Source organism: Centroberyx gerrardi, chromosome 19 (genome assembly GCF_048128805.1).
Source record: "Centroberyx gerrardi isolate f3 chromosome 19, fCenGer3.hap1.cur.20231027, whole genome shotgun sequence".
Lineage (NCBI taxonomy): Eukaryota > Metazoa > Chordata > Actinopteri > Beryciformes > Berycidae > Centroberyx > Centroberyx gerrardi.
Window position 1 is genome coordinate 5,938,037 of NC_136015.1, and position 17,922 is coordinate 5,955,958.

Consider the following 17,922-nt stretch of genomic DNA (forward strand, 5'->3'; position numbering starts at 1 on the left):
TTATAAGAAAGTCTGTTTGATTGTTTCATTTAAAAAAATGGCAATTATATAGAAAATATTGAAAAAATGTCTAAATATGGAAAGGGAAACTGCATTGCATGGGAAAAGGATGGCAATCAAGCAGTATTACATCGAATAAAAAAGTAAAAACATGGGGATTCGGAAATATTAGGAAGCTGACTTGGTCCATTACAGCATGTGCTGACTATCAAACTGATCCCACAAATTTAGTCTTTTTACTCCTCTAAACCAGATAAACTAAGATAATGAGGTAAATCATGGTGTAAAAATGACTTTTATCAAACAAATCCTACACCTTGAAATCTAAAATGAATGCTCGGACTCAGTTTGCAGCTTTCTCTTTGTCCTTAATCAATACCAGCTCAGTAGAACAGCCCTGGAACAGCCTATGATATATAGTGAGCAAGCTGCCGGTGTGTACAGAGAGTGATTGTCATGCACTTGCATATCAGAGAAAGGCACAAGGTCAACAACAGCAATTATTCTGCGGGAAACTTGGTCTTTAGTGGGTGATTTCATTTCCCGTCATTAGCCACAGCAATTAAGCGCAAGTGCAATGATACTATGATAGCATCACCCACCACCACACAGCCCAGGGGTATTCTCCAATACTCTCCGAACGCTGCTTTCCAAGTCAGCGCTGCCCTTTTTTTTTTTTTTTTTTTTAACGAAGCCCTAGTTCAGACGAATCTCCATCTGTAACGCGCCAGCATTCCTGCATATTTATTTTCATTTTCATACATATTTGAACACGGGCTACCAGCTCAGTTTTTACCTCATTTAGATTTAATGTCTTGTTAGCTTTTTTCCATACGTGCCTTCAGTAGATTGTTTGCTGGACGGTTAAATTGTCATGCCCTTTGCTTTCTTTTTGGTGAGAAGTGGAATCGGATCTCAGGCTTGTTTATATGATATCATAGCATCATTAAAGCGCAATGCAATTCAATATGTGGCACGGACATCAGTGTGTACAATGTGTCTGAAACTGCTCTATTGACAGACTGACTTTGTGGACTCATGGAGTATTTATTTGAGGATTTCACTTTAAGTAGTAATCCATGACATTTTCATAGAAATAAATGTCTGTTTGCTACTCCCCATCGCTCACTGATATAATACAACAGTGATTCAATCCATATCCAGTTCATGAAAGCTTTTACATCTGCTGTTCCTTCAGAAACTCAAACTCAACTACATCAACAGAAAATCCAAGGTCTGCCCACACGGTTTGATTGACAGGTGATCTATGGGAAGTGCAGTGCAGAAACACCACAGCAATGAGCGCTGAGCACCAAAGATGGAGGCAAAATAAAAAGAACGAGGACGTCGCAGATTAGCACTTTAAATGAGCTTTATTTTATCTAACAGTTAACAGCTACAGATTGTGGAAAACCTACCCATATGGCCAGAAATCCAACATGGGTGCTCTCACAGTCATCCTTTTTATTTTATCCAGTCAACTGTTAATGGAGCATTGCATGCATGTGCCATCTTAGATTAGAGGATGAACTGCCCTAGAGCACTGGAAAAGCATATTAAAGTACTGAAATCCCCCTTACATGTGTATTTTCACATGTGAAAATACACATGTGAATTCAAAGCACTTGAGCTTTTTGGCCTCATGTTGCTTTTGCATGTAAAATAAACTTTTCCCACGTTAAACAAACATAGTCTCATGTAACGGCAGGTCACTACATGTGAAAACAAACTGTCACGTCACAAAACAGAAGAACAAATCGTTGACATGTGAAAACCAATGTGTCCAAAGAGCGCATTTGCTTTGATTGTCACATGTGACTGTTTGTGTAAGGGCAGGAGTGGTATAAAGTAGTACTTGTCAGAGCATAAGGGGAAAGGAAGATGGACGGGGCGAGGGGAGAAAGGAAGCCGAATTGCCGGCCTTCATAGTGGCGGGAATGTGTAATTTCCTGTGCGAGCCATTAGGCTCTGTGATGGCAGCTCAAAGATGGTGTTGAAAGCAGCGGGAGGAAAAGGGCTGAGGAGAGGATTTACCTGTCCAGTCTAGACAACTGATCTGCGGGGATGAAGAGGACCGGAGCGAGCCAAATCCTCCATCTCCCTTCATGCAGTATCTGTGGCACCTCGTCAGCCGCGGATAACCAAGGAAACTCGGCCACTTTTTTCGTGGTGATCAGAGATATGTCCACTTCTTTCTATGTGAAGTTTCAATTTAGAAGAGGAATTTGCAAAGACGGGGATTTATATGGGTGTGGGTGGCAAAAGCAAATGTTATATACAAAAGATCAATGCAAAAATGTAGGGTTTCACTGTGTGGTAAAAATACTGACAGAATATAGAGTGTAATATTAAGCTTTCCTGAGTGACAGGGCAGCTGAATGGTTTGAGAGTTCATCCTGTAACAGAAAGGTGACAGGAAGGTCACATGGTTCGATCTCCGGAACAGTCAATATGTCCATCAAAAGCTAAGCTGTTCACTCATTGTAAGTCTGTCTGTTACTGCAAATGCCTAAAAAAGGGTAATGATGCTATATATTCATTTTTTGGGAGGGAAAAAATCATTACTCGGCATTCATGCTTCAACAGCCTTAAAGTATTGCTGAAGAAGTCTGAAAATGTGTTTCCATTTTTGTCCACCGATGACTAAAGTTACATAATGCCCATTAAAAAGTACCATTATTTGTGCTTCCAATCATTTTAAGATCTGGTGTCACTTCATCCAACTGGAGGAAATCTTATTTTGGAATGAAACTCTTCAGTTAGCAGTAGTAGTTCAGTTAGTAGTTAGTTCCATTTTGTCCAAAGTTAAATAATGGCCATTAAAAAGTACCATCATCTGTTTAAGTTTTGCGCTTCCAATCATTTTAAGATCTGGCGTCACTTAGATTTTCCAACTGGTGGAAATCTTACTTTGGAATGAATCTCCTCAGTTAGCACTGGAAATACAGTGTGCAGTATATAGCACACTGTAAGCGCCATGGGCTGACCTACATCTTGTAATGTTTGATGTCTCCTTTTTAAAATTCAAAATAGAGATTAATTGGTAAGAAATGAAATGGAGTAAAAAAATTGGTTAAGTCGATGCCTGGCCTGTTACAAACCATAACACATCAGCTACAGTAGGCTACATGTAAGTGGAGCGATATTTAATATACAGAGAGATCATATCCTCGTATACTGAGACATCTTCAGCCATATAATAGTAATCAACTCAACAGCCTGCAAAGTCACACTCCCTTAGCTTCAGTGTTATTTTCTTCCACTGTTTTCTCATTGTGAATGAATGAGCTAATTGAGAAATGAAATGTGTGGTGAACAGGGAGTAATACATCAACCTCACAGTTAATTGTGAGAGATCATTCTCATTCAGGTGTGCACCATTCTACAATGCTGGGTGATTTCTAACATGCATACTGATGGTGTAAGCATCATTTGTTTGGTGTCAGCAAGCATTTATAAATCTGAATGAATGTATGTGCATATGCAGTTTTCTCTTTGTGTGTGTGCAGTGCGCGGCGAGGCCAAGTTTGATACATCTGGCCTCAGGAGGTACAGTGTCAAACAAAGGGGGACGATCATGGAACAGGAGATCAAACAAACAGTCTTCCTGTCCTAGAAAGTCATAAGAAAGGAGAACAATTGACGGAATTACCATTGGAAATAAAATACCCCCAAGCATTGTTAATGGGGAGGAATATCACACAGCGCGCAGAAGGCTCTCTTTTGTGCGATTCCCTGCCTTTTTCTCGAGGAGCGAGCGCGTTTCATATCCAGGGGCAATGGCAGATGGCAGAAAGGAGCTTTCATCTGAAAAGTCTGCCTAAGGTAAGAATACAAGTACAACCAAGAACATACAGTCCTTCTGTATCTGGTGTGAGGTAAAAGCCAATCCCTAAATTAAGTAAATGAATGAAAGCCAGACTAGTGCAGGAGTGGAGGAAATAAAACCTCATACGTTTTACAGTAATCTGGACAGCAATCCTCCATTAGCCCTTGTTAAGAACAAAGGAAAGATGGAAGGGTTGGAAAAAAAAAAAGGTAATTGGTTCTGACTTTCTCCCAACAAGCACCAGTGTCTGATTCTGAGTCTACTGGTACTGGGAAACATCCATTCCAGCACAGGAACAACTGTGGCTTATGACGCCGGGAGGAGCGTTGAGTGGCAGCTACAAAAGGTGGAGATTCTGAGAAATGATAATTACCTTTTTAAATTGGGAATGTGCGAAACAAGCGCCGAAGCCCCGGGGAAACGGCAGATTGCATTTTGGATGCAGCAGTCTGTCAGTGACTGGAAGCCAGGAATCTCATTCCCTTTACCGCCTTTGAAAAAAACACATAACCCGCACCTGAAAAGGTCCAAACACGCTGATTTACTTTTGTTAACATGTCCTCTTTGCATGTAATGTTGAAGTGTCAGGGAGCATAGCAAAAAAAATTCCAGTGTTAATATGTGTTGACGTTTCAGTGGTAAATTTTTTGACTTGACAAGTGCTGATATGGCTTTACGGCAGCTGTTCAAAATTATGTAAAGTGTTAAATTAACCCTGATGGGTGTGGACTGATTGAAACACATTTTTGATTTTTTACACTCAAGAGTTAAATTAACACAGGCAATTTTGCTGTGATATAGAATTTAGGGGTATGATACATTTCATGTAACACACTAAATAATAACCAATCATAATCATGGCCTTATATAGTGCTTATAGTATAAAGGCAAAGTTTCCAAAGTGCTTTACAGGAAGGCATAAAAACAAGAATAGTAAAATATACGATGGAGATAAAAATATATTCAAGAGAAAATGGGTTTAAAGGAAGAATCAATATATAAATAAAATAAAATGAGATCAAAAAGACAAGATTAAAAATGAACAAGATCAAAAACGGCGACATCAAAGCAGGTCTATAAAAGTGTGTTTAAAGACGTGATTTAAAAGATGATAGGGAATTAGCAGCCTATGTTCCTCAGGCGGGTCATTCCCCAGTCTAGAGGCCCTGATGGTAAAATCACCTTTGGTCTTGATTCTAGACTGAGGAAACAGTACAGTCTCATCAAATGATGTGAAATGAGCATGAACTCTGAAATGCAGGTTACATGTTGTGGACACAAATTATGTGGAGACTACGTCCCTCCACCAAGAAAGGTTTATGTAACAATTGCAGGAATTTGGACACAACATTTTCACCTGTTCGTCATGTGAAAAGGTTAGCTAACGGTTATGATTCGGCAAGTAAACAACTTTGGTTAAGGTTAGACAGCTTAGTCAGTTTGGTTAAAGCTGCAATAAGCAATTTTCCATCTACTAGAGGGTAACAGAAACACATCTGTAAATAAAGCACAGCAAAGCCACTGCACTATGGAGGCCTACTAAGGACAAACCATGCATAAAGGCTAACAGCTAAGCTAACCATACCTCGCTTTGCCAGATTTTTCTCCCGCTGAACGTTACGTCCCACATTTACAAGTGAAGAGGTAGGTAGCAAGTTTACTAGTTTAACAAGTTTACTCACTCGCTTTATCAATTCCGCCATTACAAGAATTTTTTTCAGGAGCGCTGCTTTTAAACAACAAGGGAGGAAACAAGCTAGTTTTAAAAATTGAAAAGCTACTGAATGGCCGAGAGGAGCTTTGTTCAGGAGCGGAATTTGACAACAAGCTTTAGAAAAGGGGTGAAAACAGTAATAAGGTCTGATATCAGTGGTGGGCAGTGGTGGCCTAAAGGTTAGAGAAGCGAGCTTGTGACCGGAAGGTCGTCGGTTCAATCCCCCGGACCGGCAGGATAAATCTGGGTGGGGAAAGTGAAAAGCAGCGCTTGCCCCTCCTTCATTACCACCACTGAGGTGCCCTTGAGCAAGGCCCTTAACCCCAACTGCTCCAGTGGAGCTGCTCAGTGGCCAGCAGATTAGACTGTGGTTGTACTGATCAGCTTCCAGGTGTGAATGTGTGTGAATGTGATCAGGGCATTCCTGAAAAAGAGAGCATTGCTCTCAGTGAAACTCCCCTGAATAAATAAAGGTTAAAAAAAAAAATATCGCAAGTTTAAGGTTAGAGTAAACTTTTGGTCATGGTTAAATAAAGACAACTTTAGCTAAAAAGCAAAACTTTAGTAGGAAACTTCTTCTGTATCCACCCATCTACCACCCTGACCACAACATCTTTGCTTTCAACTGTGCTATTTCAATGTCAAACTACTACCGGTTTCTAGTCATGTCTCTTCCACATCCTTTCATGGTGGAAAAACGTATTTCTCTCCCTTTTCGCGCACGGAGCACATATTTTAACATGCATTTTGATGATTTCACGGAATTCTGGGAGACCAGGCTTGAGGAAAAATCTGAAGTCTGAGCTCTGGCACAGGGAATTAAAAGGTCTGTAATGTGGCTATGGACCGGACCTAGCTGAGCATTAAACATGATCAGTAAAACCTTCAAATCAATTCTATATCTAACTGCCAGCCAGTGGAGAGGTGCTAAAATCGGGGATATATGGTCTCTTAGTTTGACATAAGTTAAAATCCTATCTGCTGCGTTCAGAACAAGCTGGAGATGTGAGAGTGATTTCTGACTGAAGCGGGAACAGAGGGAGTTGCGGCAGTCTAAACGAGAGGAGATAAAAGCACGGATGACCTTTTCTACTTTTGTAGAGGATAAAAACTTTTTCAAACAATTTTTTTTGATGTGTTCCTACAGTAAATTGTAGGAAGCAAGACCGTGCTTCACTCTTTATCGGTTATTCATAAGTCAAGTCAAAATTTCTCCTAAGTCTCTAAGGCTTTGTGTCGGACAATAGTCTACCAAGATCATTTAGAAGATTTCTGGAGAGTGTTCAGTATTCTTTAGACTATGCCACTGTGTTTTAATTATTCTGTCTCTATCTCCCTGCAACAAAACAAACAGTGGCCTTTTAAGTGAGATGGTAGAACATGTCTCCCGCCTGGCGCTTTCTCGCACTATAGTTCATCACAGCTTTCCTGAGCTCCTGCAGCAGCTGTCAGCAGGCCCGTCTGGCTATTAGGGCCGGACGAGCGGCTTCTGCTCTCCATTAGAACTGTCAACTCCGCTGAATGACTCCCTTTAATCACTTCAAATATCATTTCACACGAGGAATTTCAATTCCCTTAGAGCAACCGAGAAGACAAAGGCACATCAAGTGGGGCCTCGCAAGAGTATTTGCATGCTGGCAGCTGGGAGCCTCTCAGGCAAGGAATTGTGACTTTTCAGAGAAATGTGTGATTGCGCCAGAAGGCGGCCGGTTTTAGTGTAACACAGCTAAATGAGAAAAGATGAAAGAATCAGAATGTATTACCGTAAAATTACATTCAGTTGGATTGCTCCTATCAACGTGGCTTGAGTATCCCTCCTTTGATTCATAATGTGCTCTTGCATAACACGCATAGCACGTCCTATGAGCCATGATTTTTATATGACCCAGCGATCCTTCATGATGAAACAGATCAAAGACTCAATTTTCTGCGTGTCTGATATTTCAATGTCAAACTATGCGATGGGAAGTTTTGTTTCAACGTTCTTGACGGCTGACCGCCCACAGGAATTACTGTCTGCGAAGAATTTGAATTTGTGTAAATCCTGGTATCTTCAAAAGTATCTATATCATCCGCTCACAAACCATCCATCCTGTATTCACACACCTCCCCGAAGTGAATTCCAATCCAGGCAGCGCCATAAACCCCCAGTGTTACATGTTCTGCTTGCGATTGCTCTATTATTGACCTTTAACCCCCGCTGAGGCCAACAGTCGTGGGGCTGAGGAACTCGCTGATGCAGGAACTTTTGTCTGGGGGCTATCAACTCCCAAGATGCAGTCTCTTATTTATACAGCAGCGGGGTGGATAACTTGCACCGGCCTCTTTTGAATTGGAGAGGTCAAAGGAGAGAATTATGGGTTGAAGGGCCGGGAAGTTACCCTTGGCTACTTGAGTGTAGGATTACTGCTCGTACAAAAATATTTGAATTACTCTCCATGAGGAGAAGCATCCAATTTTCCCCTTTTACAGCAACTTTGAAAATATGTTTTTCAAATTCATGCAGTAGAACAGTTTTAAAGACTCATATAGAGATCTGAAATCAGTCACAAAATCATCTCTAAACAGTCTGTCTACTTTGGATTAAATACATTAAACAGTCATTGGGCTATAATGATGGTTTTGAGCATAAAGCATTAACTCAAACTGTCAATCTGAGCAATGCAATACGCTGAAGAGCCTTCTTTGACATGCCAAGAGCCGTTAATACCTTTGGCTATAATGTTCTTACTTAGCCAGTGAAAGCTTGTTTTCCTAATGTTGATATCTCTAAGCGTGCGCCGAGAGATGCGCTGTCAACTTGAGCCGATCCAACGCGGCATAAGCGAGAGCCACTGCGCTTTCTCCAAGTGATAAATGTCTCAATGTCTGACTGACAATTAACTGTCAATGGCGGTCTGGGTTTTTCCTGTCATGAACCGGAGCCCGCAATATCTATTACCTCTGTCCTCTTCAACCTTTGAGGGGCGATGGCCCATGTTTCTGTGTGAAAGGACATGGCTCCAGCATCGGGCGGCACATCCCTCTCTGTCTCTGCGGAGCCTGCTGGGACCTCTTAGGTGACAGCGTCACTCGAGCTGGAGGTGGAGGGCTTCCTCCTCCAGCCGGCTGCTTGGCTGCCTGCCTGCCCCTCTTCCTCTGCGCTCAACGGACATTGATCCCCCAGCAGCGACACCGTGTCCCAGGGAGGGGTAAGCAGATCCACCTCGTTGCCTCCAACAATCATTCTGCCCCTGTAGGGACAGGTCGTGGTAAATTAATAGTGTGCTTGCAGCGACTAGATATTGTTAATGTATTTGCTATTGATGGAGTGAGATAACATGAGTAGCTTCAGCCTTACTTAACACAAAACATAAATCCTCCAAGGCCGTTGAGGATGAGCTGGATGGGCAGTGAGTTATTTCAAGCTTTAAGGCAAGGATAAGGTACAGCACAGTACTGTTAATTACCTCCGCCAAAGAGGTTATGTTTTCGGTGCCGTTTGTTTGTTTGTCTGTTTGTTTGTCTGTTAGCAGGATTACGGAAAGACTACTGGCCCGATTTTCATGAAACTTCATGGAAGGGTGTAGCATGGGCCAAGGAAGAACCCATTAAATTTTGGAGCGGCTCCGGATCCGACTCACGAACAAGCAATAATAGCACGAACCTTGGCGGAGGTCTGCGCTCTCCGAGTGCCCTTCTAGTTGAATTCATGTAACATTCCCAAAGTGCTGTTAACAGTTAAAATTCTTTCTATTAATATGCCTTAAAATGCTTCCTAATCACTAATAAATAAGGGTTGAATAAAAACAGTATATTGTTTGGTGACCTGATTTTGTTTAGGATCAGTTTGTGTCTGAAGATTGCTCTTCTGTTTGGCTTAACAGCACTCAACAGCAGTAAAGTGGCAAGATGCTATTCACCGTCTATGGAGAGGAGTGAAGAGAATGGGGAAAGTGGTGAAAATGACGAGCCCCTGCAATCCTCCGCTCAAAAAGTTGCCTGATCGATTTCCTTTTTCATTTAACTGCTCAAAATACTTGGCAGAAAGAAAAAAAAAAAAACGCTTAAAAACGAAACCTTTTCCGTTTTTTTTCGAGTGCTGGTGCGTCGACCACAATCGGCCGTGCATTCGGATGGCGTGCATTTGACCTTTGGTGCTAGGAAGGGAAGGGATGCTGTCAATTTATTAGGCTATCTTGACCTATTTACAAGACCAATTTGAGCAGGTCCTGTCATGTTCAACCATCAAGTTCTACCTGGCAGATATCTTTCAGTGATGGTAGTGGAACACCGTGAACGCATGGCCTCGTCACTCAGTTCATGAAAGGTGCACTCTACCTAAAACTAGGCCATAATCCACTTCATCCTTCATGGGAGCTGTCACGCTGCTAGATCCATGGTGCAAAGCTCCCTTTGAACTTTTGGATTTGATGGGCTTTGGTGTGCTGTAAGATGTCTTACAAGGCCGCTCTACTTTAGACTTGCCTTCAGCCAAAAGAGTAGGAGACCTCCGTGAAGGTCCAACCCTCCTATACCATTACTAGGTTTGCTCTAGGTGTATCTAAGGTGACTCCATGCCCTAATGTGGCATAATTACACCTGAAGTATCTGAAGTTGGTTAAGGATGTCTGCTCTGTAGCCAACTGGGCTTCACCAAACCTTCATGAGGTTTCACTTTCTGGATATAATGTGCACCATTCTGTCTGCTGGGTCACAAGGCCTGTAACCACTTTTCTCTAGTTCTGTGGGGAGTGATTATATAGCTCCATATTAATGTATTGTGTTGTGTATCCCTGACCAATCACATTCATTGGCTGAAACTACCCATTGTATAAAAAAGCTCGTATAGCCCTTTGGGTGTGATTGTAGAGCTCCATAGACTGTCTAAAAAACATTACTGTCCATTAAAGTAGATGTGGCCGCTACTGTCTTCTTTCCCCTGAACAATATTAGTGACAACGGGGCATTTCAAATGCTGCGTTCACATTGTGGCCTAAAATACACCACACTGGTCAGCACTGCAGGATGGCAGCCGACCATAATGGTAAACTGCAAAACGCAAACATAGGAGCCCTCTTGTTGCCAAGTTAACTTTATAATGAAGAGGTTCAAGCATTCCATGTGCACTAATAAAAACTGATCTGGCAAATGGTGTTCATTTTCAATGTTGCATTTCATTTCACAATATCTAATAGACTCTATTTGGCAGAAATTATGAAATATTATTCCCACTGTAAATGAATGGGAAGCCAATGCAGAGAATTGGAATAGCCAAACCAAATTTTGGTGGTGCATCTTTTTCTCCCAAAGAAGGTTTTCCGGACTCGTTGGAGGACAAGACAAGAAGAGTAGATGCACAAGCATAAGGGTACATGAAAATACCGGACTATAAATACCTCTAATGGCCTTTACCAATATGATAGACTGGTATTCAGCATTACCGGTGCCCCAGCGATATGGCAACATGCCATAGACACAAGGTATCTCTGGCACACAATGCTACTCAGATGATTTCCTAGTAACTGGACCTGACGTTGTTAACCTATAGGCAGTTATGACCAGACTGGATGAGTATTGATTGGGAGCCAATAAGAACACATGTGCCTTTCTTAAGGATTCAATCAGGTACTGTGGACACAAACTTGACAGACATGGCCTTCACAGAACTCAGGACAAAATCGCTAGAGCGCTGACTGTACCAAAGCCAGAAAAGTTCCAATCATTTTTGGACCTTGTGAACTATTACTATAAGTTCCTACCAAACCTCTCAGACTGTGTTGCCCTCTCTGAACTGCTTGCTTGCTTACAGGGTGCTGTACTGTCCCACAATGTCGCTCTTGCATCAAAGTCTCTAGTGTGGTTAGTGAAGAAGTTTAACTAGTGTCTGCACAGAAAACACTTCTGCTTAATCACCACCACCAACCTCTCAATCCTCAGAAAGGCCTTTCTGCCATCGGAGCTGAATGATTACAGTGCTTTGTTCTAAGGTGATCACACCTACGCCATTGAGTTTAAAGGGACAAAACAATATGGAAACTTAAGACTGAGACTGCAATAGACCCCACTACTGTCCCAGAACTGTAGTGCAGGTTCATTTCTCCATATAAGGGGTTCTGGATAAAACTGCAGATCCATACCTTCCCCAGTCTGATTTAGAGCTAAGGACACTTCAGCTACCTCTCTAATAAGAGTGCTTATATCCAATATATGGCCATTTTGGTCTTGGTGAATGGGTAAAACTTCACTTGATTGTTACATCAGGGGGAAATAAAAGCAATTCAAATCCACTTTCCCAGGGCCTTAAGCGCATGATAAGTGCATTATTTCCCATAGCAATGTTTTCTGTACCTTTCCCTCTTGCTCACAGAGCAAGGCTACATTAATAATCATAATCATTTTTTCACTTCACAAAAACCTTGAGTTTTTACGATTGTTGCTCCATCATATACAGGAGTATCTGTTGGTGCAAACATGCTATGTTGCGTATTTGGTAAATAAATCATATTGTTGTGAGAATCCCAAGGTCCTATAGGTGCAAATCTGTGGATGAGCAAAATGCATTCCTGGAGAAATTGCCATAACAAGGCAATGATGTTGAATATGTATGATTTCCATACCTCCAAAATGCGAGACTTCTCATTTCTATAGTATGGAGAGCAAACAAATAGTTTTATATTTTTGTATTATTTGGTTTTTTTTGTGCATAGTAGAACCAGGCATGTGTTACTTCTATGGGCTTCTCAAAAAAGTTTTGTTTTGCTAATGGCACTTAAGTAAATTTGCTTGAATCCATGAAATAACCTTTCATTTGCTTTATTAATCTTTCTATGTGCATTTCAGAAAAAAAAAAGATAGGAAAAATGGCTTGTTTTAGGGCCTTTCATCCTTAACAGCCCTCTTTTCTAAAAAGGCTTCTTCAGCAGAATCACATCATCTAAGTATTTTAGTGTATGAGACAAATAAAAAAAAAAACACAATGTACATCAATCTGCACATTTCAGTGAAACAAAGAGAAATAGAAGCACAGCAAACCATAAGGAGCATGACAAATTCAAAACAAATCCATGTTTTTTTAACCAGAAACCATCTGGTTAAAACAGGCCATAAAGTTTAACGTGTGTAGCGCATTTGGCCGGCAGCACATGACAACATACCTTTTTAGCAATGCTGTTGCTCATGAATCTGTCCACCTGCAGAGGCTTGCAAAAAGCTCTACAAGGAGAGAATGTTCCACTCCACTGCACAGAGAAAATCAGTCTCTCTCATAATAGCTCTGGGCAATTTCAGACCACACAAAATGACAAGGGAATCAATTTTCCTGGTTAGGTTATAGATGGATTTTCTTTGCCTGGTCTTTTCATAAGTAATAACTGAGATATGTTATATGAATTATTAAGAAATCTCCAACAGCGTTCGATGCCGTAGGCTACACCACTTTCCCAAAATCTAATGAATATTGTTATTATTATACATTCAATGAGATTTTTTAGAAATTTGCATTCGCAGGTCTTGCTTTACACTTGTGACCAGAAATTGGGTATTCAAGGTAGTCTCACACATTCATGTGCACTGAATATCAAATACTGAATGAATGTCCTTTCATTTATCGCAAAAGGCTCAGTTAACATGAGTGTATTGTATCATGATGAGGATGGCAGTAGATGGCTCCAGCCTGACCTCATGTGGAGCATGCAGCACAAGGCAGTTTCCCAGCAAATCTGACTCTTTCAACTGTTAAACTGTTTTTAATCTGTGATTCACTGTGATATAAACCCAACAAAAATCCAGTCAAACTAGCACAGAGAGTGTTCTGATAGAGAAATCTGTCACTAGAAAGCAGTCCAAAGCGCATAGTGGCATTGTGGTTTGGTGAACCATCTGATAATATGTGAAGGTTCATATTTCATATTTGTATGTCAACATACTTGTCTTCACATAACACATGAGTGGTATCAACATGAACCCCGTATCTTAAAGTATTAAGGAGTTATAGCAGTTTCAAGAAAATCTGTTTTTCCTCATTGATATGCAAATGTCTGCAGCAAGGTGCTCCATAATCTAATTAGATCATTTACACTATAGGGGGAACCTGTGATGTGAGTATGAACCTGTGGTGAAGTATTATTGTGTTCAGAGACAGACAGCTGACATAATGTCCTGCATACCATGTACCATGGTGGAGAGACATAAAAATCACAGTAACACTTTACAGTAACTTAACACTTGCATAATGATGATTCATGCATTTATATACCTATGCCATAAGAACACGCACATGTAGGTTCGTTACCATACAAATAAAGCCACAAGCTGTTTGCCTAGCCAATACACTTCACCTAGGTTACATGTCAGGGTGACGGTGAGTTTTAGTGATTGTCAGTGGGATGTTGACAGACTGACGATTTCCCTCAAGCAGCGATTGCACTAGACAGTGGACTCTACCTCTGTTAGGTAAACACTGGAAGCAAAAGCAAGAATGGAATAAAAGTGTCCTACTGATTATAATGAGAGTAATCTAGAAAAATATCACTGTGTCATCTACTCACAATGAATTTATTTCAGCTGCTCCACGTCTCTCATCATAAGGTTTTAATGACTTGCTTTTAGATGTAATATGAATGCATCACCTGTGCCCAGTTAAAGTAACACACTGACTGATAATATCTTGTCAGTAATAAGTCATTGCTCCACTTTGTCCCCAGAAATGTAGTTGATTAAAGCAGTTTTGGTGGTAAATAACATTAGGTCAGGGCTTTGGGTTTAGTGAATTGACGCTCCTGATATTTTATATGCTATTGTTACATTCTATGTAAATCTCTGTTGATGAGAGCGTCAACTAAATGCCTAAAATGTCAAGTGTAAAATGTAAATGCAATTATTCCCAGTCTGTCCAGCACACGGTAGGCGGGACTTTGTTGCCATGGCAATGACGTCAATGTTGGTGTCGAGTAACCAAAGGTCAAAATAAAGACAAGTGAATGAAAACGGAAGGAAACTTAACAGGCTGGTCAGAACATGACAAAAACCAACTAAAACTTCATAATAATCCATTGCAAAGGATGTTGCTTTGATGTTGTCTGGAAATGCTCGTTTTATTCGCTGGTAAGGAAGCATCAGACAGCAGAAGGGTAGAGTCACAGACAAGCTAACATAAGATAGCTACGGTATGTCAGCGAGCTAGCTAGCCTAGGTCGTTGGCTAACGTGAGTTAGCGGTAGCGAGTTAACACATCAAAATGTTTGCTCTGGCTGCTTCCCTGACAAGACAAAGTTACTTTGACTAGTTCGCTAACTATAGTGTTTTGTTTACGGCAGCTGACGTTGGTTACTTAACGCTATCTGGCTAATTAAGTTAGCTTATTCTGTATGGCAGTCAGGACAGGACATAGTAGCTGGCCTTGCAACAGTCTGCATGTTTCCCAGCAGTGAAACTTAACTGACATAACACCGTTACACTGCATCAAGCTGCCTGGTTAGCTAACTAGCTAACCTTAGCTTTATAGCTAACGTTAATGTTCTTTACCTCATGTTGCAAATGTTATATTACATAGCAAGCTAGCTAACTGATTAATTATGGCTGAGCAAGTACAAGGCACTCCAGGTAACGTTAAACAAAGTTTTCCTAATTTGCACATTATTCATATGAGCACGTAATAGTTGTTACTCGTTAAATAGATCAATAGGCTTATTGGATCATTCACAATAAGCTGGTGGCTGAAAATCTTATTCCTTGTGGCCACTGTGAGCTGTGTTGTCATTGAAAGTCTCCTTTTGTCCTTAGCATCAGTGTGAGATTAGCCAGCTAGACTGTTACTTTTACCTTGGACAGGACGTCAGGCTGACTAACTTTGCTCCTACTGTAGTACTTTTTGTGAACACCGGACTGCAGACAACAGTCTCTGACATTGGAATCTGGATTGTCTACAGACACAATATAATCTCAGGAGCAGCGGCAGTCAATCTGTTACCCTGGTGACATTTCCATCCCCATGCCCTTTACTGTCCCTACCAGATTTACACCAAGTAGAGGCCCACACCATTTTTTTTAGCTTGCTTCTGGCATTGAGCTATTATAACAGAGATTTACAAAAGTTGAGGGGTGTCCTGTTGTTGCTGTCTAGATTTCTCCATGATTTGACAACATTGTGAATTGGTCTCTGACGGTGCTTAATTGGCAGTAAATGAATTTGCAACTCCACTAGGTAGTTTGGAGCTGTAAACATCCCCGACTGGAAGCTGTCTATCAGCAAAGCTTTCAGTCTGATGTTTGCTGCTGCCGACTGCCTCCAGCTCCACGGAAATGGACTAGGTAGGCAGACATGCTGTTTGAATTTAGTCTGTCCATTTATGTGACCTGCTTCTCTTAAATCAAAATGTAATTGTGTGGCAAGGCTGTGTTACTAAAAGTTAACAGTTAGGCCCAGTAGGTAAATGAATGTTTGATCTATAGCGTTGCCTTTTGGGGGCCTATGTCCGTAATCTGCATAACATAGTTATTCAGACTCAGTTCATGTAAACATCCTACACTCAGCTGTAATCAATTGCAGCAGAGGCTGAGAGAAGGTTGTTTACTTTAACTGGCTGGAAGTGACACTTTGTCAATGCTAACAAAACAAGCAGAACGCAGGTAGCCAAATGAAGGTCAGATATCACCGGTGTGCTGGTTGCGTTTAAAGGTGGTGGGAAAAAAATGTAAATGTGACATGCATAGAATATACTCATTACAAGGCTTGCTTCCAGCAGTCAGTAAATTACCTTGGTGTTGATGTGATATGATATGATACCATTAGTTTTTTTTCCCCAAAGGCAAAACAAAGGAAACATCAACATACAGTAAGTGCTGCCAAAGTGAAGGGTTTGCCTGTTTTGTAATGGTGTAGAATGTGTATGCTGGTGGGGAATTAAGCCAGTCAACTCAAAGAGGTAATAGTAATCACTTATATGATTCTGAGTCACCTGGTTTATTGTCTTTTTCGTTTTCTTTTTTGATGGAAGCAGGATCCTCCAGAATCACAGCGCTCCTGTCAGCGTAGAACAAGTGGTTTGACAGGCATGACGGTGATGTTAGCCAAGTATCAAGGCCCTGTCAGTAAGATTACCTCAAATGAGCAGTAGATTGGAGATACTGAAATGCGTGAGAAAACATCGTCTTTCCCATCGTAAAGATTAAGGGCCCAGATAATCAGCAGAATTGGCAGTAGTGAGCAGCATAGCACTGCTTGAGTCTTTCACTTTAAAGTTCTGATTCAGAGAATGAGGCGCATTTCAGATCCATCAGATCCTGTTCCTGCTTCCATGCTGACCTCTTAAATAGAGGTCTATAAATAGAGGGCCCCACTAGGCTGCATTGAGCTAACAGATCGCAGAGCGAGAGCGCACTGATTTGTAGATTTATCCATTACTCTGCAGTAGGTAGGCCTTGCAAACCTAAATATCTTACTTGGCAGGGGGATTTTACTTTGGTTGACTGGTAGATGTTTGATTTCTTTTGTGGGACAGTAATAGAGTTTAAAGCCACTCTGTTGAATGGCACAAAACGTGGGACAGATTTCTCTGTGGGAATGGCTTAGACTGCAACTGTTTATGCTTACTAGTCAGCTGATGTCAGCAAAATGTTTGATTTCCCATGTAGGAGACATGAGTTTGAACTGGTGTGTTACAACACTGACTGTTGTCTTTTCATCTTTTGAAGGATTCCTACACATCCTGGAAAACCCTGGAAATTTAAAGACAATTTTTGCACTCATGGAAGTCGCTTGGAAAATGTTAAAATGAATAAACTGCCATGGAAAATCAGAAGGTGTCAAGACATTTTCTTAAGTGCTAATGACCAAGTGATAATTTGCAGAAAATGTGTTTGAATGTTTGCAATAGCATAAATTATGAACACCGTACTTTGGCTTTTGTTATGATATGGCACCACTGTATTAAGAGATCTTTGAGATTGTGTATAACCCAAAAATGTGGTAGATGATTTCCAGAAAAAAATATTTATGGGGTGGAAAACCTATTGAGACTCAAACAACACATCACAGTGCATGTATTTATTTATTTATTTATTTATTAACATTTCAGATTATAGTACAATTATCAGTGGGCATGTAGTCTCAATAAAATGTGTATAACAAAAAGTGAAGGTTTTAGTTCATTTCAGCAGGAAACAAGCAGCACTGTGTAACTGCAATGCACACATTTGTCACTAGATGTCAGTCTTGTGCCTCTATTTGTTCAACATGGCACTCGAGAGAATCAATGGAAGAGTACAAGAAGTATTCATCACGTGCACACAGCTTTCCAGCTTAAGTTTGCTTCATGTATAGTGATCAGGGATTTTTGCCTGGTAGACCTTGACCCATTATTTCACAATCAATTCCAAGATCACACCTAGTATCTTGGCA

General features: G+C 40.9%; 1 long non-coding RNA gene across 1 annotated transcript; it reads left to right on the plus strand.

The window, feature by feature from the left end:
• Positions 1–14,496: 14,496 nt before the first annotated feature.
• On the plus strand, positions 14,497–17,425 carry LOC139922776 (uncharacterized). Its single transcript, XR_013507507.1, has 3 exons — positions 14,497–14,627; positions 16,331–16,357; positions 16,520–17,425. It is a non-coding gene; the product is annotated as an uncharacterized LOC139922776 (long non-coding RNA).
• The last annotated feature ends 497 nt before the right edge of the window (positions 17,426–17,922 follow it).